This window comes from Mirounga angustirostris, unplaced genomic scaffold, assembly GCF_029215605.1.
Source record: "Mirounga angustirostris isolate CCGP_5_RB_7025 unplaced genomic scaffold, mMirAng1.0.hap1 SCAF_2, whole genome shotgun sequence".
NCBI lineage: Eukaryota > Metazoa > Chordata > Mammalia > Carnivora > Phocidae > Mirounga > Mirounga angustirostris.
Genome location: NW_026991710.1, coordinates 6,878,032 through 6,900,774, shown reverse-complemented (window position 1 = coordinate 6,900,774; position 22,743 = coordinate 6,878,032). Strand labels below are relative to the sequence as shown.

Below are 22,743 nucleotides of genomic sequence, written 5' to 3'. Positions count from 1 at the left end.
TCCCCCCTCCGATTTCCCCCCCTTCATTCTTCCCCTCCTGCTATCTTCTTTTTTTTTTTTTTAACATATATTGCATTATTTGTTTCAGAGGTACAGATCTGTGATTCAACAGTCTTGCACAATTCACAGCACTCACCATAGCACATACCCTCCCCAATGTCTATCACCCAGCCACCCCATCCCTCCCACCCCACCCCCCACTCCAGCAACCCTCAGTTTGTTTCCTGAGATTAAGAATTCTTCATATCAGTGAGGTCATATGATACATGTCTTTCTCTGATTGACTTATTTCGCTGAGCATAACACCCTCCAGTTCCAACCATATCGTTGCAAATGGCAAGATCTCATTCCTTTTGATGGCTGCATAATATTCCATTGTATATATACACCACTTCTTCTTTATCCAGTCATCTGTCGATGGACATCTTGGCTCTTTCCACAGTTTGGCTATTGTGGACATTGCTGCTATAAACATCGGGGTGCACGTACCCCTTCAGATCTCTACATTTGTATCTTTGGGGTAAATACCCAGTAGTGCAATTGCTGGATCATAGGGTAGCTCTATTTTCAACTTTTTGAGGAACCTCCATACTGTTTTCCAGAGTGGCTGTACCCGCTTGCATTCCCACCAACAGTGTAGGAGGGTTCCCCTTTCTCCGCATCCCCGCCAACATCTGTCGTTTCCTGACTTGTTAATTTTAGCCATTCTGACTGGTGTGAGGTGGTATCTCATTGAGGTTTTGATTTGGATTTCCCTGATGTCGAGCGATGTTGAGCACTTTTTCATGTGTCTGTTGGCCATTTGGATGTCTTCTTTGGAAAAATGTCTGTTCATGTCTTCTGCCCATTTCTTGATTGGATTATTTGTTCTTTGGGTGTTGAGTTTGAGAAGTTCTTTATAGATTTTGGATACTAGCCCTTTATCTGATATGTCATTTACAAATATCTTCTCCCATTCTGTCGGTTGTCTTTTGGTTTTGTTGACTGTTTCCTTTGCTTTGCAAAAGCTTTTTATCTTGATGAAGTCCCAATAGTTCATTTTTGCCCTTGCTTCCCTTGCCTTTGGCGATGTTTCTAGGAAGAAGTTGCTGCGGCTGAGGTCGAAGAGGTTGCTGCCTGTGTTCTCCTTTAGGATTTTGATGGACTCCTGTCTCGCATTTAGGTCTTTCAATCATTTTGAGTCTATTCTTCTGTGTGGTGTAAGGAAATGGTCCAGTTTCATTCTTCTGCATGTGGCTGTCCAATTTTCCCAACACCATTTGTTGAAGAGACTGTCTTTTTTCCATTGGACATTCTTTCCTGCTTTGTCAAAGATGAGTTGACCACAGAGTTGAGGGTCCATTTCTGGGCTCTCTATTCTGTTCCATTGATCTATGTGTCTGTTTTTGTGCCAGTATCATGCTGTCTTGATGATGACAGCTTTGTAATAGAGCTTGAAGTCCGGAATTGTGATGCCGCCAGCTTTGCTTTTCTTTTTCAACATTTCTCTGGCTATTCGGGGTCTTTTCTGGTTCCATACAAATTTTAGGATTATTTACTAGGGCTTTTTAAAGCAGAACTTGAGTTTGGCCCACAATCCCTACTCGAGGAGGAGACCTTCGTACAGCACCTTGTGACTCTAAGGGAGAGTGGGGGCCACTTCCAGGCAGAGGTGGTTAAGGGCTCTATATCCATCTCAGCCCCTACCCCTGACTTGGGAGGTCACATATTCCAGAAAGGCTTGGCCGCCGGTGGAGGGGGCTCACCAGACCTGCAGAGTGTGGCGTGAGCACCAAGTAAACCCGTATTCCATCTATCCACTGAGATTTCATTGTTACCACAGCAGAGCCTATCCCAAGCTGACTTTCCACAGAAACAAGAAAGAATGGCCTGCACATCCGGGCTGTTAGTGTCTACAACTGTATTCATCAGTTTCTACGTCTGTGAGATGGGGGTAATAATGGGTCATGTAGGGATCCTGTGAGATACTCCAGGTAAAGCCTAAGTCAGGGTTTGGGCCACAGTAAATGCGATAAACGTGAGCCATGATTGTAGATGTAGAAGGAAGTTTGCTAAAACTAAGTAACATACAGTAGTTATCACTGAATGCAGGACACAAAATAAGTTTCCATCTGATGATAACATACAGCACATTGTGACCTGTGCCCTAGAAGGAGCATCTCAGGAAGGACATCGGGGCAGGCTTCCTGGAGTAGGTGGTCTCTCGAAGCTGGGGAGGAGGCTTTCAGAAAGCCAAACAGGAATCAGGTTGTGACATTCCTGAAAAATATTTAATAAATAAAAATATTTAATAAATACAAGAGTGACATTCCTGAAAAATATTTAATAAATAAAAATATTTAATAAATACAAGAGTATTTAATACCATCTACTGTTATTGCTTGGATTCATTCATTTGTCCATTCTTTGGAGATAAGTATAAACCTCACATTCTTTAATACAAAAATCTTTTTTTTTCTATTCTTGCATTAAGGCCTGGATTTCTGTGACAATGCGGTTTTCTGATTTACTGCTGATGATCATAATCCTGTCTAAAATCAGTAGTTAGCAGCTACTAGGAAATAGAACCTGAGGCGGAAAGTTGGTTTCATGGGTTTACTGTAAGTCAGGATTGCGAGGGGTGCAGGGCACAGAAAATCTCGGGAGAGGATGTGGAAACAGCATTGACATACAGCTTTCCCCGCTATCCGAAAGGACAGTGCACCTGTGAAACTTGTCCGGAGCCAAAATGGCCAAAAGCAGAGAAGCAGTTACCATTAATCTCTCCGGTAAATTCTGCAGCATTCCCAGACCTCCAAATAAATCCTCCTTAGGCTTTTCGGATCCTTAGGACGCACCTTGCTAACTAACGGATGCACACAACAGGTGGAGGTGAAGCCGGATGCTCGCACACAGTTCAGAGCTCGCGGCTCCACGCGGAGATGCCGGGTGTAGTTCCCGCGGAAGACGCTGGGGGCGCCACTCCGGGCCCGGTGCGCCCTGCCTCCCTTTGCTTTTCATCATTTTGCCTAGAAGTGAAAATCCTCTTTGGATTTCTTTCAGTTCGTGAAAATGGGTACAAATGTAGGTCTTTCGTAAAAGCGAAGGGGCATAGCGCAAATTTGGAACAGTGAGGGAGACCTGTATGTACGTATGTGCTTTCCACTGGTTGCGGTGGAGGTTTGGGGCCGAGTTACGGGGCCGAGTTACCATCCTGCTCTTACCTGACGAGGTAAAGACCTTGTCACCACAAAAGTGTTCTTGCTAGGGGGCTCATAATTGATTAATTTACCATCGATTCTTCATTTCTTAACTTATTATTTTAAATAATTAAAAGCAATACTTTTGTTAACTATGAATAAATATTGATATAAATTAATATTGTTAATACAATTAATTCTTAACCAATAACTGACTAATTTTAAAAGGAAAAAAGAACCTTGGAAACATTGACCCCAACAGGTGCCGAGACTTTAGAAATCCCACGTCAAGATGGGGTGCAGATGAAAAAAACTTTTTCTTGCCTGAGCCAGACTAGCTCCAGTGACCCTATACTGGGCCTTTTAATTTGGATTCTGTGGCATTTTGTAATCGTGTATCTGATCTAGTACCTTCCACACCCTAATTTATAAAAACAAAAAAAGGAAGAAAGAAAGAGAAAGAAAGAAAGAAAGAAAGGAAGGAAGAAAGAAAGAAAGAAAGAAAGAAAGAAAGAAAGAAAGAAAGAAAGAAAGAAAGAAAGAAAAAGAAAGAAAGAAGAAAGAAAGAAAGAAGAAGAAAAAGGAAGATGACAACCCTCTTGCCCGTCAGACTAGCACCTCACAGGTAGATGGCAATCACGTTGCAGGGGGAGAAGGTGGAGACGCTCAACCCGTTCACGTCACAGAGCAGAAGATCTTCACAGCCCCATGGGTGAGTCAGCACCCTTTCTGTCCCTTTTTCAGGAGTGGGGAATAGAACTGGAGAGCAGTTGGCTTGCAGGAACTTAGGACACAGAGGGATGGAGTTGGCCGCCAGACAGGCCTCAGAGGGCAGGTCCCACTGCTGGAGCCTTAGTACAGAACAGACGGTGGGGGCCGCAGGGAGCAAAGGGAAGGGGCCTCGGGACTTGCCTTAGAGGCTTGGCTGAGCCAAGGAGGCCGCTGTTGGACACATTCAGCTTGCAGCCAGCAGAAACATAAATAGTCCTGCATTTCCAGGACCCACCTGCAACATCAGATGCTGATGAGAAGAACAGCGTTGGTCCCGGATCTGCTTCTCACCTCCCAAGGGATCTGGGACAAGATAAGTGTCCACGCTGAGCCTCCGGGTATAAAGTGCGCAGGGCGAGGGGCACGGAAGCCAGATTTGGGGTGACTTGTATTCATAGGGTGATTGAGGTACAAATGCAGGGAACTGTTGTGAAGAACTTAATCCAGGACATGTATTCTTGTATCATAAATAAGTTAGCTTGAACTAGTACAACCTTCACAAAAGATGGTGTTATGTATCCCCCTTCCCTCCCCCAAAAAAGATTGTGAGAAATATTGGCTGGAACCGTCAGTGTGGCCACATGGAGGGCAACATAAGCAGTTCACAGGTGGAGACTGACACCATCCTACTGGCAACTGAATTATAATCATCAGCCGCTTTCCTGTGATGTGGTCACAAATTAGACTCACCTGCATCCGAAGGATGATCAGTCTGAGACATGTTATTTTTTAAGAGACTAGGGAGTGGGAAAAGTCACACTTCTGACTGCCCCAGGAGAATCGCCAAGTGGCCTTGTCTTCTGACTTTTTGCTTACCCTGATGTCCTTTGGGCTACAGGAAGGCAGGTCAAGCAAGGTGCCCCAAATAACTTATGTTTTTGACAATTACACCTTCTTTGATTCCTTCCTTCCTTCCTTCCTTCCTTCCTTCCTTCCTTCCTTCCTTCCTTCCTTCCTTCCCTTCTTCCTTCCCTCCCTCCCTTCTTCCCACCTTCTTTCCTTTCCATTCTGGCACCCAGTTCATTAGGTATGGGAACAACCCTGATAAATGTTTGAAGGTTGCAAAATACCATTCATCAAAATGAAGCCAATACTCCAGGTCTGGCCAAACTAAATGGCCACACACCACAATCCTGGGTCTGGGAGGAAAGCTGCCTTATCACCGTCTGAGCTACAAGATGCAAACACATTTCTGGGTTTAGTTGGCACGTACGTCCTACAGAGACACCACCCCGTTCACTTCCGGACACACCGATGTACCAATTCTTTGGCTTCTGCTGCTATAACTTGTGAAATCTTCTCGGAGTGGTTCTTATCTGGGTCAGTTTTTCAGTCTTTCTTTCGACCGGTGCAAGTTTGTCCCAAGCAGCGTTTGCTGCTCCCACTTTGCAGCCAGACATGTCGACCCCAGCCCCCCACCCCCCTCCCCCAGACCACGTGCTCACATCTGGCTCACTCGGCCCCGACACTATTCACAGTTTGCACAGGACGCTTCTGTGTTGTGCTGGACCCTCCTGCCCACCTCGGGAGGCGTGCTGGTGTCCCTGGCCTCTACACGCTAGATGCTAACAGCTCCCCCTATGGTAGTTGTGATGACCCCAAATATCCCCAGTCACTGACAGTTCAGACAAGAGCATCCTTTTTTATTTTGAAAGAGCTAGGGATTTTTTTGTTAGGAAGAAGAGCTTTATAACTCCATGATCCTAATAGCTTGATTCTCAGAAAGAGAGCATGAATGAGATATTTGACTTCTTTATTCATTCAAAGTCCACTCAATTATTTACTCACTCATACATTCAACGAAATATTCATTGATCATCTATTAGGTACCAGGCAACACATTCCGCTTTGGGGATATACTCAGCTTTGAGGTAAGATGGACACTGTTCGTCTTGTTTCACTGGGTTTCTAGAGAAGTGGGGGAGAGTGTAAACAAGTAGTGTTTTGCTAGAGGACACTCAGGGAGCTGTGGGGCCCCGGGGAGGGACATGGGGCCCAGCCGGGTGGGTGGGGTGGGTGGGGATTAGAGCCCACCTTCCCTGCTCGGAGCCTGGCTCCTTTAACACCCACCCCCTTTCCCTCCCCCTGCCTGCCTCCAGGTGGAAGCCCTTCCTTCATTTCTGGGCACCTGCTCTTCTGTCTGGTGCCCGTGGCCCCTGGTTGTAGTGCTCAGCTAAGAACAGCAGAGAGCAGCTTGAGATCGTGGCTGGGCCAAGGCTGAGCCAGCCTGCTGAGATCACTGGAATCTGGAAGGATAAGTGGCTCCTGGCAGAGAGACCCTGGAAGCAGAGCATCGGCCAACACGACAGGCAGGCCCTCCTTCCCTCACCTCTGCCCGGTTGCCAGCACGAAGCCCTGTTTCCTGGCCTTCTGACCTCAGAGAAGTTGGCTGGGTCTGTGGCAAAATGGCCAGAGTCGGCTGAAAGGGACGGTTTTTCTATAACTGGCCTTTGCTGTCAGACCTGCTGGGCAAGGCAGGAGGAATGCCATCTCTCTTGCTTCCTGCAAGCCTCCTCCAGCGTTAAGAGCATGGGGGAAATGGCTTTGCAATTAGTTTCAGGTGAGTGGAAGGGACAGTCCCTCCCCATACAGACAACCCAAGGTCCCAAGCAGATCCTTCTTTTCTAGCAAATAATCGGACATTACTCTAGCTCATGGTTGGGGTGAGAGAGAGCTTGGTTGATGGGACACAGTGACCTGGGTTCTCACCTTCCCACCCCCATCAAAGCTTCCCTCTTCTCATCTTCTTTCTGTTGGGCAAAAGTGGTGCGCTGCAAAGATTTGTTCCAAAGAGGTGCTAAGAGATGGTATAAATTTAATTTCCCACTCCCCACCCCCACTTCCCCAAATCACTTAGCTGGTACCTCACTGTAAGCAAGCTCGTCCCCAGTTATACCCCAAGAAAGGGTCAACTCAAGGGAATGTGTTTGCTCACATAATAGGGCTTTACCTAAGTAGGGTTTCTCAACGTGTGGTCCAAGACCACCTGCATCAAAACTCCTTATAAAGATATGGATTACCACCGTGTGGCAGTGTCTGCTGGAATTAGACACATACCTACTCGGTGGTCCATTGATCCCACACCCAAGTATGTGCAAGAGAACGCAAGATAGGGATAAAAACATTTGAGCAGGGCTAGTCAAAAGAGCCTCAAGCTGAGTTCAGTCTGGATGCCCATCAACAGAAGAATGGGGGAACACATTATCGTTGGTCCACATTCAGCAATAAAAGTGAACCAATTACCCTTCCAGGTAACAACTTGGAATTCATCTTGTCAACATGCTGTGAAGCAGGAGAAACTAGACACAAAAGAGTGAATACAACATGGTTCCCTTTATGTGAAATTTGGGAACAGACTAAGCTAATCCGTGTTGAGAGAATAATGGCTACCTGGGGTGAGGGGAGGGGTTATTGATTGGGAAAGGGCATCTGGAATGTTGGAAGCGTTCTTCATCTGGATCTGAATGGTGACTGGCATAGACATACGTGAAAAACCATGTACATGCTGGTAAATATGCTGCGATATTACGTATACCACGATCCATTCTTACAGCAGGATTACATTAGCTTTACAATATCTTCTAATATCTAACAAAAGGATCTATTTTTTAATTTCTTTTTCAACATATTTTGTCATTACTTTCTATCTTTCTATGTGTTCTTCAAGATCAATTTCAAAGTTACTTTGTCATGTGAAAAATTACCTCACTGACCATGTCTTTATTATTATTACAGAGTTAGGTGTGTGCTTGCCAAACATATCCTATTTAGTGATACTTACCTAGATGGTAAATCTACAAAGAACAGCATAGGAATGATCAAATGATTTCTGTAGGTCTGGAGTCTGGGCACAGCTTAGCTGTGTTCTCTGTTGGGCTATAACCAAGGTGTTAGTTGGGGCTGTGGTCTCATCTGAGGCTCTACTGGAGGAAGATCTGCTCCCTAGCTCACGTGATTATTGACAACACTCAGTTTCCTGTAAGCTGCTGGGCTGAGGGCCTTAGTGTCTTGCTGGCTGTGGACTGAAGGCTGCTCCCAGTTCTTAGCCGTATGGCCAGCTCAGCATGTTGGTACATCCATATGTTACCATCTTTCGTAACATAATCACACACATGCAATCACATACACTCCCTCACTTTTGTTATATTCTCTATGTCTAGAAGAAGGTCACGGGTTCTATCCACACTCAAGGGGAGGGATCACACAAGAACATGAAAGCCAGATCATGGACCCACCTTAAGAGTCTGTCCACCCTAGATGGTTACATGGATATTCATTTAATTATCTGTTAAACTGTGTGTGTGTGTGTGTGTAATATTTCTAAACCTATGATACATTTCACAATTTAAGATTTTTAAAACTAAAGCAATTTTTAAAATAAATTTATTTTATTAAATTTTTTTATTATTATTAAATATAATTAAATAAAATAAAAGAATAAATTAGTTTGGATCTGAGTGTGTCCAGGAACAGCCAAACAAAGAGTCTCTTGGCCATAGGCGAACAAATCTGAAATGAAGTCTAGAAGTGACTCAAGTGCTCAGAAGAGCTGACTCTTCTTCAGAGATACTGGAAGTTGCTATTACTCAGAAGGCACTCTGCATTGCACTTGGAAATTTTTGAATTGTTTCAATTTCTTTTTTTACTTGAAAAAAGAAAATCGTTTTAACCTAAAACTAATTTGAAAAGAATCAACATTTTTACAATATCTACCATGTGCACAGACCATCTCTCCAAAGGTCGAATCTTCTCTAATATCCCTCAGTAAAGATTGGTGGTGGTTATGCTCATTAACCTGCCTCACCTCTATTGCTAAATTTATTCCCATGTAGTTCATGGTTTTTAATTGCTGTCCTGAATGAAGTCTTTGTTTTTAAGTATGATTTCTCCTTCCTGTTGCTATTCACCAGGAACATGACCGAATTTTGGATATGCACCAAAATTTTTGCTAAATGATTTTGTTTTTTTAAACAAAAGTCTTTGTTAAATAACTAACGACTTTGCTCCCATACTAATTTTAATTTCTATTTTCTTAGGTTCTGTAAGCACATGATGGGGACATCTGGGAACTCTGACATGTTTTGCCTCCTCTTTTTTGGTGGCTATAACCCTGATTTCGGTCTACTGGAAGCAAAATTTTTAAAAAACGTTAACCTTCGGAGTCAGATAAATCAAGACTGTCAGCAACATTCTTGGGCAAGCCACTCAACCTCTCCGTGCCTCAGTTTCCTCTTCGGTAGCCTGGGCCCATCATAGACTCTTCTTTATTGGGTAATTGTGAGGATAAGATATTACTGACTTTTAGCACAGTGTCTGTCTCAAAGCTCAGCACGTGTTAGACAAAGCATAATTGTGACTATATTTTAAGAGGAACTTAAATAAAAATGACAGAGAAGAGACACCCAGGTTGTTAATACCACACTGAGTGGTGGGAGCAAGCATAAACTGATGTATGACATATGTTCTGTTTCCTTCCTCCCAGGGACTGTGCTAAGTGCTTTCCAAGCATCCTCTTAATTGACCAACAGCCTCAGGATGGCCATTCCAGCATCACATAACTCACTTGGAAGGAAGCAGGACTCAAGCCCAGCCCACCTCCCTGCAAAGCCTGTGCTCATCTCTGTTGGTCCATCCTGGGGGGAGCATCAGACATTCATTCTTCCCAGGGCTCTTAACCTTGGCCAAACATTAAGAACATCTGAGGATTGCTAGCAATGCATCCACGCCTGAGCCTCACCACAAACTAAATGGATCTGGCTCTTCGAAGGTGATTCTGACATTATTAATTCTTTCAAGGCTCCCTGGGTGATTGTAACGGCCAGGGTTGAAAACCACTGATGGCCCCAGTGTGGCCTCTATAACATTAACATTTCAGACAGTGATCATGGAAGTCTGGAAGTCTGGCCCCACCTTCCAGATGAGTTCAAGTGCATTCTCCCTTTCTTTGCCATAAATTAATTCATCCTTGCCACTTGTGATGATTAGTTTTATGCACCAACTTAGCTGGGCCACAGTGGCCAGTTATGTGGTCACACCTTGTCCTGGATGTTTCCGTGAAGGTGTTTTCTGGGTGAGATGAACATTTAAATCAGTAGACCTTGAGTAAAGCAGATTGCCTCCACAATGCAGGTGGGCCTCATCTAATCAGTTGAAGGCTTTCAGAGGAAAAAGACTGACCTCCTCTGAGCAAGAAGGAACTCAGCAGCAGATGGCCTTTGGACTCGGCCTGCAACTCTTCTCTGGGTCTGCAGCCTGCTGGTCTGCCCTGCAGATTTTGGACTTGTGCCTCCACAAATCATATGAGTCAATGCCTTAATATATATATACATATATATATATGTATATATATATTAAGAAATATATATATATATACACATCCTATTGGTTTCATTTTTCGGAGAACGCTGACTAATCACTACCATAATGGAAACTGACCTCTTGTTCAACACAATCACAATCATTTTTCTTTGGAAAACCACAACTTGGGAATGGGTGATACAGAGGCATGGATTTTCAGTCTAGGGGAGAATAATACAGATCACTCAGTCCAACTGGAACAGAGGCACGAAGGTTGAAACACCCCTGGGTTGATCTTGCCCCTCAGGAGACATTGAGCAATGCCCAGAGACTTTTTTGTTGTTGTCACGAGGGGGTGGGGGATGGGGGATGGGGATGAGGGTACAAGGGTGCTCCTGGCTTCAGGCGGGCAAGGGGCGGGGGACGCTACGAAACATCCTGAAACGCACAGAATTATCATTAAAAGGCAAGAGTGCCCAGGTTGCGAAACGCTGGTTAGGATGGGGAAATAGTTATTTGTTAAGGAAATTAACTTCTCACTCCGTGCAAGGAGGGGGATCGCAGTCAAATCAGGAAGGAGCTCAAAAGAGGCCACAGGAATCTGACGGGCAGACTGGACAAACAGGCGGGGCCAATATCACCGAAAAGGCCAAGTGGCTTCAGGGAAGCTCTTGAGAGACCAGCCCTACCACGGAGGGAGGCCTGGGAGTCCAGCCAGTGGGAAGCCCACGGGCATGATGCGGCTCGAATTATGCTCCTAAGCGGCCGTGAGCTCAGAAGCTCTCCCAGAGGCGCCAAGGGCTGAGCGCGGCGGGACCAGAGGCGGTGAGTAGCCGTCTTGTGTTTTGTGGCTGTGGTTTGTGATGTTGTTTTAAGAATCGGGGGGCCCAGTGGGCAGAGCTAGGCGGCCAGAGTTCTGCCCCCCCCCCCTCTCTGCACATGGCTTCACATCCTCACTTCTCAGCAACTGGGCTGCATCCGGTGGGGTGGGGGGCGGTAAGGCTGGGTGATGCTCTGAACATAAGACTGCACGGAGACAGCCAGCCCTCAGCGAGGGTATAGAGAGCGTCCTTGAAGAAGGGCCAAAGGTGAATTAGTGATAAGCAAGTGACACTTCAGTTCCTTCGTCTGTAAAATGGGGACAGGGAAACACCTAAGGAGGTCGCGTGGAGCCGGTGGATGATAGAGTGATGGGACTGAGAACGTTAACACCCCAGGGATGTTTCCAGAATGGTGTTGAAAACACAGAAAGCCAGAAATGCAGGGCCGCATTAAGATGAAGGCAACCAGCAGCCACTTGACCAAAGGCACGGAAGCTGCTGGGACACGCAGGCTGGAGGGGGAAAGCTATACGTCAAGATGTTAGCAGGGGGCGCCTGGGTGGCTCAGTTGGTTAAGCGACTGCCTTCGGCTCAGGTCATGATCCTGGAGTCCCTGGATCGAGTCCCGCATCGGGCTCCCTGCTCGGCGGGGAGTCTGCTTCTCCTCCTGACCCTCCCCCCTCTCATGCTCTCTGTCTCTCATTGTCTCTCTCGCAAATAAATAAAAAATCTTAAAAAAAAAAAAAGATCATCAAAATGTTTAAAAAAAAAAAGAAGATGTTAGCAGGGCCACGGTCCATTCTGGGGGCTCTCAAGGAGAGGGCATTCCCTCGCTGCTTAGAGCTTCCTGAGGCTGCCCCTGTTCCTCTGCTCATGCCGCTCCTCCATCTTCAGGGGGGACAGACTCCTCCCCACCTCACGTCTCTCTGACTCTCCCTCTTCTGCTTCCCTCTTCCACTTTAAAGGACCTTTGCGATTATATTGGGCTCGCCCGGATAATCCCAGATAATCTTCCCATATTAGGGCCAGTTTATTAGCAACTCTAATTCTGTCTGAGACCTTAATTCCCCCCCGGGCCACGTAGCCTGACACGGCCACAGGTTCCGGGGATGCCCGAGCAGAATCATGGCTGAGGAGAGAATTGTCCTGTGCGAAGCATACCTGGGGCAAATCGCAGGTCTCTTCTCTCATAGGGGTTGTGCATCCTAGAGAGGAGACAGATACGGAGAAGTAGTAATACATACCGAACACTAATAAATGATAGAGAACCCATAGTGTGGTCCAGGGATGGAGAGTTATGGCGCACAGTGTGACGGTTTCAGCCGCATGGTCACGGGAAGCCTCTGAAAAGGTAACATCTGAGCAGAGCACTGACCGTGGAGGAGGAAAGTCCATTCTGAGGCTGAGTTCCAGGCAGAGGGAAAAGCAAGTACCGTGGCCCTGAGGCATGTTTAGGGGATTGGGAGAAGCCAGGCGTGGTGTTGCTGGTGCGCGAGGTGACAAGGGGAAGAGAGGAGGGAGACGAGGCTGATGACAAAGGCAGGGGTCAGATCATTGGATCATTGCTGGCCAAAGGGTCTGGGTTGAATTCTAAGGAAAATGGGAAACCACTGGAGGGTTTTAGGAAGGGTAACAGCATGCTCTGTCTGACATTTAAAATGCTCAGTCTTGGGGCGCCTGGCTGGCGCTGTAAGGAGAGCGTGTGAACCTCGATCTCAGGGTCGTGAGTTCAAGCCCCACATTGGGGGTAGAGCCTACTTGAAAACAAACAGGTGGTCTCAAAACCCTGTATGAGAGCATCTTACTAAAACATAAAGATATCGGTAGAGAGAACATAAAGAGCTCAATAAACATATTTTAAAAATAATAATAAATAGGGGCGCTTGGGTGGCTCAGTTGGTTAAGCATCTGACCTTTGATTGCCGTTCAGGTCATGATCTCAGGGTCCTGGGATCAAGCCCCATGACTGGCTCCGTGTTCAGCAGGGAGTCTGCTTGAGCTTCTCTCTCCCTCTCCCTCTGCCCCTCCTCCTCCCCCTCCCCCGTGTATGCGAACTCTCTCTCTCAAATAAATAAGTAAATCTTAAAAATAATAATAATAAATACAATGCTTAGTCTTACTGCTGAGTGCCAGTGGATTGCAGGGGAGACGGGGGAGGCAGCGAGAGCAGGGCGGAGACGCTGCAGGGATGCAGGAGAAGGTGGGGAGGGCTGGCCCAGCATGGAGTGAGCAGAACGGGCAGTGGTGGGGTCGGTCGTACGACTAGAGCCCACAGGACAGGGTATGTCGGGCGAGGGGAACAGTGAGGGACCGAGGAGGGTTAGATTTTTGGCTTGAGCCCCTGTGTGTGTTGACTGAGACTGAGGGAAGATGAGCCTGCACGTGAAACCATGTGGCTTCTCTTTGGCCACAGGGAGGGGGCTGGTGAGCTCGGAGAAGAGATCCTTTGGGTCAGGGGTACACGAGCACCTCTCTTCCAACGGATGAGTGCCTGTCATGGGGAGCAGAGGTAGCCTTGGTCCCCTGCGCCCTTAGATGCCAAACACGAAGCCCAGGGAAGGCCAGGGAGACAGGCAGATTTCAGCTCGCCTGGATATCTCAGGATGGAAGTGGCATGAGACACGAGGTCTGAGGAAGGAGCATGCAGCTTCAACTCTGCTGTCACTGGCATGTGACTGGGGACAAGAGATTTCAAGTCTTTGCAACTCCATTCAATATTCCTTAGACAGCAGAAGTCGTACTACCATAATGCTAACCATCAGAGCAGGCGTTCAGAGCGTGCCTTTCCCGTGCCCCAGGCACTGTGCTCAAGCTTTCCAGGTAATAACACACTTGCCCCTCATGGCAGCCTGATGACAGGTGTGTGTCATCGTCCTTGTTACCCTAGATAGAGAGGAGACTCAGAGGGTGAGGGACAAAGCGCACACGGCAAGTAGGGGGACAGTCGTCCTACATTGTACGGTGTCTACAGGACACAGAGTGGAATATGCCTCTCCTTCATCTCGACCTTCCAGAAATATCAACCGAAATGCGGTGTGTATGGTCATGAATGTTTTGTGGCAGCACAACGCTGAGCAGTTTCAGCATCAAAATTAAACGGTCTCAACAGCCTGAAATTGCGGACAGAAACCAGCAAGTTGGTGCAGAACGTGGACCGAGGGCAAGGCGTTCTGCATTTCGATTTCAGATCCAGGCCCACCGACCCTCACTACATGGCTCAGACCACAGCTGGAATGTTCCGTTCCATTCGGGGGCCCCTCAGTTGAGAAGCATCCTGATAAGCTGGATTCTCCGTGATCGGACGAATGAGATCACATCAAAACAGGATGTCGGTTGCATGCAAGGACACCAGGGACAGATTCATGGAGACAGACGGGAGCAAAGTATTTGTCATAGCTGAAACTGACGTGTGACTATAGTCGACCCTTGAACCACACGGCGGTTGGGGTCCTGACTCCTGCACAGTTGAATATCCATGTACAACTTTTGACTCCCCCCAAAGTTAACTACTAATAGCCCACTGTTGACCAGAAGCCTTACGGATAACCTGAATAGTTGATTGACCCATGTTTTGTATGTTGTATGTATTATATACTGTGCTCTTACAGTAGAGTAAGCTGGAGAAATGTTGCTAAGAAGTTCATAAGGAAGAGAAACTATGTGTGCAGTATTGTAGACGTGGACTCACCCAGATCAAACCTGCATCCTCAGGGGGTCAGCTGTATCCCTACAATGCACAAGGGACTTCTGGAAATTCCTAAGAAAGACAGCGATGACAACGGAGGAATAGCGAAGGATGGCAAATCACAGATACAGGAACAGGAAACTTGACCGATCTTTTGAAGAGAGTTTCCACAGCAGCTAATTCCCAGAGGCTTGAAGATGAAACCAGTGCACCTGTTTCGACTGGTCGCACTGGGAGACTGGGTGACTCACTGCTGAGTGCACAGGAAGCTCTGTGATTTGGGACAATGATGTCTCAGCAGGCAATGCTCAGTGTCAGTGGGGATGTGGGCATGGACACGGACCTCACTGGACGTGGGGATGTGGGCATGGACACGGACCTCACCGGAGGTGGGGTGTGGGCATGGACACGGACCTCACCGGAGGTGGGGTGTGGGCATGGACACGGACCTCACTGGACGTGGGGATGTGGCTGGGGCAAACTCTCTCAAATTAAATAAACTCATTATTATCTAGAGCCCAATAATCCAAGCCAAACAAACCCACCCCAGCCCACAAGGGGACAGCTAGGAGCACATTCACGGCTGTGTTGGCCTCGAGCTGAAGGCCGCCTGGGTCTCCATCCCGGGGTAACGATTTCCCGTCAGTCCAGTGAAGCTGGTACATTTTCTCCCATTTTACAGATGAACAAACTGAAGCTCAGGGAAGTAGAGTAACTCGACCAAGGTCATACTGCTCATAAATGGCAAGGCTGAGACTCACATTCCAGTTCCTACGTCAGTATATTTGCCCACCTAACCACCCTCTCATGACAGGAAAGAAGAGGCAGAATTGGCAAAAAACCCTCTTTCCCGTCACTCTCACGGCTCCTTCCACCTTGTATTCCTTCCTTTGTTCCAGATAAAAGCAGGAGAAAAGATACGATTACAGAAAAAAAGAGGTCTGGAAGGAGTGAGGGTGGAGGAGTCAGTTTGACCTAGAATTCTGACTTCAGTTAAGATTCTTACCCGGCCCCTGATGATGTTTTGCGTAATCAAAATTCCTAAGAGATAACTAACAACGAACATATGTTAAGCCCAGTTGCTGGGCACTGTTCTAAGGATTTTACGTCTGTGTCAGTTAATCCTCACAGCAACCCCACGAAGCAGGTGGGATGTTTATCATCTCGATTCACAGACGCAGGAACAGAAACCAGAGAGGTTAGGTGACTTGCCCAAGGTCACACAGCTGGACTATGAAGCCAGGCTCTCTGAGTGTGGGCTCCACACTTGCAGGAGGCGGAACTCAGCCCGGAAGCCCAGTGCAGTGAGGCAGAACCGCTAATCTGGATTGGCTCCCACCGTGCTCCAGGCTAACTTCACTTTGGACGGATCACAGAACCACCCTCAGCCTTGGTTTTCTTGGCGCCAGGCATGGATAGAGAAGGTGTTCCCTCCTACGGCTGTTATGAGATGTAACATCAGCAAGGTCATCAACAAATGATTATCAGTCATGTGTCATTGTTGTGGGATTGCACACATGTTCCCCGGAGGCTGTGTGTGGGTCCATGGGGGTGGCCAGAGGATCCCCGAGGAACGAGCGTGGGAGGGAGGGTGGTGACTGCATTTAAGAGGGAAGTGAAGGAGGCGGGGTTGAGACACTGGGCCCTGGCAAGGAGACAAGATTCGTTCAGATGACTGACCAGGGCCCGGAAAATCCAGCCAGGGTTGGCTCCGGATGCTTGAATGGGAGGAGGGAAAACATGGGGGAGAGCCAGCCCCCAGGCTTTGGCACCCGACAGATCTGACTTAGAGTCTCTCCTCATCTCCGCCGGTGTGTGACCTTGACACCTTCCTCAGGCTTTCCTTGCTCAGACATGGGGTCTCGCTGGAGCCCTTGCAGGGCGCTTGGGGACTCGGGGAGCTGAGCTCAGGCGTGCAGGCTGCCCGGCATGTGGCAGTCGCTGGGTAAGCCCCGCCTTCCCTATCCGTTGAGGACCAGGAACACAGGGGGCTGAGCTCTGCTGGCCTTGGCCCAAGTCTGCCCTCGTGACTGCAGACAACGGGCCTGATTTGCCTGCTTGGGTTTCCTGATTTCTCCTTTACAAAAACAGGAAGGAAAACTGGTGATGTCCCTTGGCAACCCCCCTGGCTTTCAGTCTCTGCAGTTCTTTTTTTTTTTTTTTTTTTAAGACTTTATTTATTTATTTGAGAGAAAGAGTGAGCCCAGGGTGGGGGGAGAGGCAGAGGGAGAAGCAGGCTCCCTGCTCAACAGGGAGCCTGATGCGGAGCTCAGATCCCAGGACCCTGAGATCATGACCTGAGCTGAAGGCAGATGCTTCACTGACTGAGCCACCCAGGCGCCCTGCCGTTAGTTCTTACAATAAAGACATTTTCTTTTTTCCTTTTTTAACTTGACTTTCAGAAGATCAAGATGGGTTTTTTTAATGAAATGTTAAAAATCAGAATTGGGAGAAAATAGCACCAGATCAAAAGAGGGGAAGACTCTAAGATTTTATTTGTCTCCCCGTGTCCCAACTTGCTCCAACACCAAAACCCAGCAGAGGAACGGAGTGTGTTTTTCAGCAGACGCATGCCTCCAGCAGAGAGCAAGGACCGACATCATGACCGACCCTATAAATGGAGCCCTGGTTCTCTGGAGCCCTTGCAACCTTTCCCCACGAAGTAGCCAGTCTTCCGTTTTTATATGTGAGCACTTAAATAGGGGAAAACAGGGAAAGGAAAAGGAGTGATCATGAAGCATTGTGGGAGGGAAGCACTGGGATGGGAGAGGTTGTCAGATGTTCACCAGATGGGCTGATGGCGTGAGTTCCCCTGTGTCCTCCTTGGGCCTCCAAGTGGACAATCTGTACGGAAGGAATCAGGATATAATGTCCTGGCTGAGGACCTTGGCTCTGCTCTCAGTACTGCTCCAGGATGACAGTAGATTTCCAATGATTTCCACGCGGCGCCCCGGAGCAGAACCTTGCAGGAAGGTCAGATCAGTGTCGGCTCCTCACTGCTTAGCTCTATGTTTGACTTCATGAACTCGTTTTTGGAAACAAGGGTATCAGTGCTTGGTTCTCATGGTGTGGGCTGGTCCTGTCCTCATCCGAGTGTCACTCAAGAACACACTCCAGTGATGGTTCAGCCAGCCTTTCATTGCACCTTTAGCATGAAGCCGCTGAGCTTTTGTTGGGTACTTCATATGAGTCAGACACCGTGCTGACTCACCGTGTTGGGGGTACAGTGGTGACAGGGACAGACACACAGTCCCAGTTTGGGGGAGACAGCAAACACCAGGCGACAGACAGAATGATCACAAAGGGTGACAAGCACCGGGAAGGATGCCAACGAGGGGCTGTATGGAGAAGAAAGGCAGGGCGTGGAGGCAGTGCAGAGTGTCCTGCCAGGGCAATGGGAAGCTGGCGGTGGCCCTACAGAGAGGTGCTGAGAGTGGGTGGCAGTCAGGTGACAGAGGAAGTGACACTGAGAGGCAGTTTGGATCTAGAACCGGTGAGCATTACGGATGCACGATGAGGTTGAAAAGGAAGCAGAAGGAACAGGATGCTGCCAAGGTTTCTAGCTACCCAAGGAAGCTGGGAGAGCTGCTTATGGAGATGTCGGGGCAACAGGGGACCCAGGATGGGGGTAAAGTTTGGGAGAGAAACTCAAGAGTCTGTGAGTCCTGCAGGTGATACTGTCCGGTGCGTAGTCGGATGTGTGGGTCTGGAGCTTAGGGGAGTGTTCTGAGTCGGGGAGACAAATTTCAGAGCTGTCAGCCTACAGATGCCCTGGCCTTCAAGGTGCACTTGATCTGGTCGGGAACAGGGTTTATAATGAACAGTAGCATGCATCACAAAACCAAGATTTACATTAGACAGAAAACCAGGTGAGCAGAAGGACACCCACCATTTCTGTAGGGGGTGGAGTGTGAGGAAAGGATATTTGAACTGAGTCTTGAAGGATGAGTGCATTGAGCAGGCGTCTAGGCTGAGGCACAGCCTGGGAAAGGACTCATACTATCCAGGGAAAGAGGAAATGGTACGTCCAGCACGGGTGGAGAGCCAGGAGACACAACGCTGGAGAGTTACGTGTAAGGTCCAGCTTTCAGAGAGCCTCGTGCACCACCTCGGGCCACAAAGCAGATGACCAGACACACCCCGGAAGCTCTGGCTATGGGACCTGTCCCCCTCTGAGTGGCTGCAGGTCAGCAGTGGATCATTTAGGCTTGCACCCATGCCAAGCTGATGTACCCACCATCCAAGCTCGGATTACTCTCTTGTTCAGTCAGCTGGTGTTATGGACTGAATGTGTGTGCCCACCCCCCCACCCCAGTTCCTTTGTTAAAGTCCTGACCCCCACTGTGACCCTATCTGGAGATAGGGCCTTTATGGAGGTGATTAAGGTTCAAGAGGCCATAAGGGTGGGCTCTGATCTGAGAGGATTAGTGTCCTTTAAGAAGAGACACCAGGGAAGTTGCCCTTTCTCCCTTTCCGCCAGGTGAGGACCCACCGAGAATGCAGCCCTATCTGCAAGCCAGGAGGAGAGTTCTCACCAGAACCCAACCCTGCTGGAAACTTGATCTCAGACTTCCAGCCTCCAGAGCGGTGAGAAAACAAATTCCTGTGGTTGTGCCACACATTCATGGTATCGTTGTTACGGCAGCCTGAGCAAACGATGCTGGTCAAAGGGAATTTCCCATAAGGCCAAAGGTGTGAGCTGCGAGAGAAGCATCAGCTAAAGGAGAAGCAAAGCTGAGGGAGAAGCTTTGGCTGAGGGAGAAGCAACCATGCAGCAGAGGCAGATGACCTGGGCCACCTGTTCACGCAATTTGCTTGTGCTCTCTGGACTTTCAACCCTATGTGTACCTCTTCCAGCAGGGCCCACCCGACCCTAGAAAATGTCAGGGTCATGAGGGACCACAGGCTCAGATGATGTCTCATGCTCAGATACAGCTTCTACTAAGGCCCAGCAGCATACCAGTAGTTGATTTCAAACAGTGCACAGTTCTCTGCTGCAGATGGCATGACCTCGCTCTAGACCCTCCGTGGTCTACACCGTGACTCTCCTCGTGGGGCCTGCAGAGACTCCACCTGGCTTCTCTCTCCACAAAAGCCTGTGGTTCTCTGGGATCATGCCTCTCCCTGGGCCTGCCACACAGGCTTTCCCTACCTGGGGTCCCGCTCAAACCTTCCACATCTGATAAATAGGTGGAAATGGTATCCCTAAGTGTGGAATGTGTGCCTCCCAAACCTGGAGAGGCCTATCAAAGGTTATACTTCTTTCCCAGATGTAAGAGATACAGGTGCGTTACTTTGTCCTTCACCTTAGAGGGGACTTTCCAGCATGCCCTGGACCATGGACCCCTAAGAGCCTCACTGATGTGACCCTTGGCTCTTTGGATCCTAAAACCTTGGATTGTCTGAGCGCCGTTGGAGTACATCACGATGACAGAAGAACGAGTTGATCCCTACAGGAAGACTGTACGTGGGTACCATTTTGTTCCCTGCGGATGTAAACTGCTTCTGGTCCTTCTCTCCAATCAGTATAGAAAAAGATCGAGTTGCCAGTTAGTAGCTGCATCCAACATACCTAAGGCTGAGTTAATCCATGCTAGAAAGCTTGCTATATCAGGCAGTAACTGCAATTGGTGCTCTACTACTTGGTTAAGTTTCCAAAGTTCCAGGGTCTTCTGCTATGATCCATATGGTTCCTGTAGGGTCAGCCTGGTGAATCCAATGGGGATACAGCAGGAACCTCCACTCCTGGATGCTTCAATACTCTTAGGGTGACATTGACCTTTGCAACATAATAATATAACAAACACAAACAATGCAATATTGTTTCTCATTTACTATCTTGGCAGGAGGCGGAAGTTCTCCGGCTTTCTTATGCAATAACTCTGACTCTGCAGGTCAAGGAACCAATGTAAGAGTTCTTCTGGTGGCTCAATGTGTCTTTCCTAAATCCCACAGGGTGGGATTGTTGACTCAGCGTGCCACTGTATGACATACCTGGGCAAGAGCTATACTGACTACTTGTTCCTATGCAGTTTATTCTAACGGGGGGCTGCGACAACGCTGGATATCAGTGCCAACCCAGGCCCCGTATCCATGTCCAATTGCTAATTTGCCCCAGTGTAGGGTTACTTGAGTAAATGGCCACAAAGTCTTTGGGGGACTAAATGAGGGAATCCCTACCATATCTGCTCACTGTCCCACCTTAAGGCAATGGGACCTGCTGTTTGTGCCCTGGTATCAGATAGTCAGTGGTGGGAATTTAGGAATTTATGGTGTCCTATGGCTGCCATAACAATAGGCATTTGTTCTCTCACGATTCTGGATCTGACGCTCCACCTGTAAGGCTCACCTCCCTTGCCTCTGCCTCCTCTTGGCCCCACCGGATTCTGCTTTTACCTAAAATGTTAATATTGTGTTCATCGTGGACTTTATTGCATTTATTTTGACTTTTAAAAAATGTTGCATTGGATATTTGTCTTGATGATTAAGGTTTCGGTACCTCCTGAGATTTTGCTGCCAAGGCAAATGCCTCACTGACCTGACCCTCGCCCCAGGTCTGGGAGAAGGAGCAGCTAGAGAAGTAGAGGAAGGGGGCGCCTGGGTGGCTCAGTCGGTTAGGCGTCTGCCTTCAGCTCAGGTCATGATCCCAAGGTCCTGGGATGGAGCCCAGCATCGGGCTCCCTGCTCTGCGGGAAGCCTGCTTCTCCCTCTCCCACTCCCCCTGCTTGTGTTCCCTCTCTCGCTGTGTCTCTCTCTGTCAAATAAATAAATAAAATCTTAAAAAAAAAAAAAAAGAGAGAAGTAGAGGAAACACAAGAGCATGTTGTCTTAGAAGCCGAAGAAAGAAGGTTTACCAAGAAGCTGATACAACAGGATGAGTGTCAACATCATGCGAAGTAAATTAAGCCAGACATAGAAGGTCATCAATTATATAATCTCATTTATATGAGCTGGTTGTAACATTGAAAAAGGGAAAACAATCTACATGACCAACTGGTTAAATGGCATATGGCCATCCAAAAGAATATAAAACAGCCATTAAAAATGATGTTAATGATGAAGAGAAATATTCTGGAATGTAAAGTGCAAAAAGCAGGATGACAAAGTATAAACAGAGTATAGAAACAACCGTGTAGAATTATATGTATGTAGAGTAAAAGCAAAATGGTCACCTACGCGAAGAAAAGAGCGCCTTCTGTATGTGATCACGTATATAAAACTCTTTAGAACGCACACTAATCCATAGTGACGCAAAGTGGATCGGTGGCTGGATTACAGAGAGGCACGAGGCACGTTGATATGTATGTTTACTACTTGAATGGGGTGATGGCTTCACGGGTGTCAAAATTCTGGGTCCGCTCAGCTTCTAATTAAACATGTACACTTAAGAATACAGTAACACAATAACCTCAGTACACTTGTTTATTGATTTATTTTTACTCTGTGCTGGCAACGCGAGAAGACATTTCATATGTCATGTCTTTTAATCCTGACACAAAGTTTGTGAGCTAAGAATCACATTTTCCACTTTACAGAGGAAGACAGTAAGACTCAGATTTAAGGAAACTGGTACAGAGTCATGCAATGCGCAAGAGGAGGAACGCAAATTTTGCTAGCTCTCATCTTTGTGCTCGTAACTGTTATGCTATATATTTGGATAACAACAGTACCCCCCCCCCCAACCATGGTGGGCTGGGAGCGACGCGTGGGTCCTTGGGAAGGTGCGTTCTGGCCGCCTCAGACGGTCTACTGGGACAACACTATTGATAAATGTTAGCTGGAGCTCACAGTCCAGTCCTTTTCATTGATAACCGACAAAGAAGACTCGGTCCCTTAAAGATGGAGAAAGGATATGGCCATTCGGAGCCTCTCAACGAACGTATTTTAGGAATGCCAACCTTTCAGAGGTACCTGGCCCCTGCCGAGGCGGGCTGTGGGAATATCTGGTCCAGAAACTTGCCCTCAATGAAATCTATCCCATTTTCATAAT

General features: G+C 47.8%; 1 protein-coding gene across 5 annotated transcripts in view; it reads left to right on the top strand.

Moving 5' to 3' along the window:
- The first annotated feature begins 3,377 nt into the window (after positions 1-3,377).
- SLC2A9 (solute carrier family 2 member 9) overlaps positions 3,378-22,743 on the top strand; it is a 231,812-nt gene continuing 212,446 nt past the window's right edge. Inside the window, exons 1-5 of one of the 5 annotated variants that reach the window (XM_064584279.1) lie at positions 3,378-3,891; positions 8,987-9,221; positions 9,433-9,717; positions 10,798-11,072; positions 19,234-19,340. The gene's annotated coding sequence lies outside the window, so the exon portion shown is untranslated. Of the gene's footprint in view, positions 3,892-8,986; positions 9,222-9,432; positions 9,718-10,685; positions 11,073-19,233; positions 19,341-22,743 lie in introns of those variants that run through there. The other 4 variants (XM_064584270.1, XM_064584272.1, XM_064584269.1 and 1 more) reach the window with 4 other exon arrangements.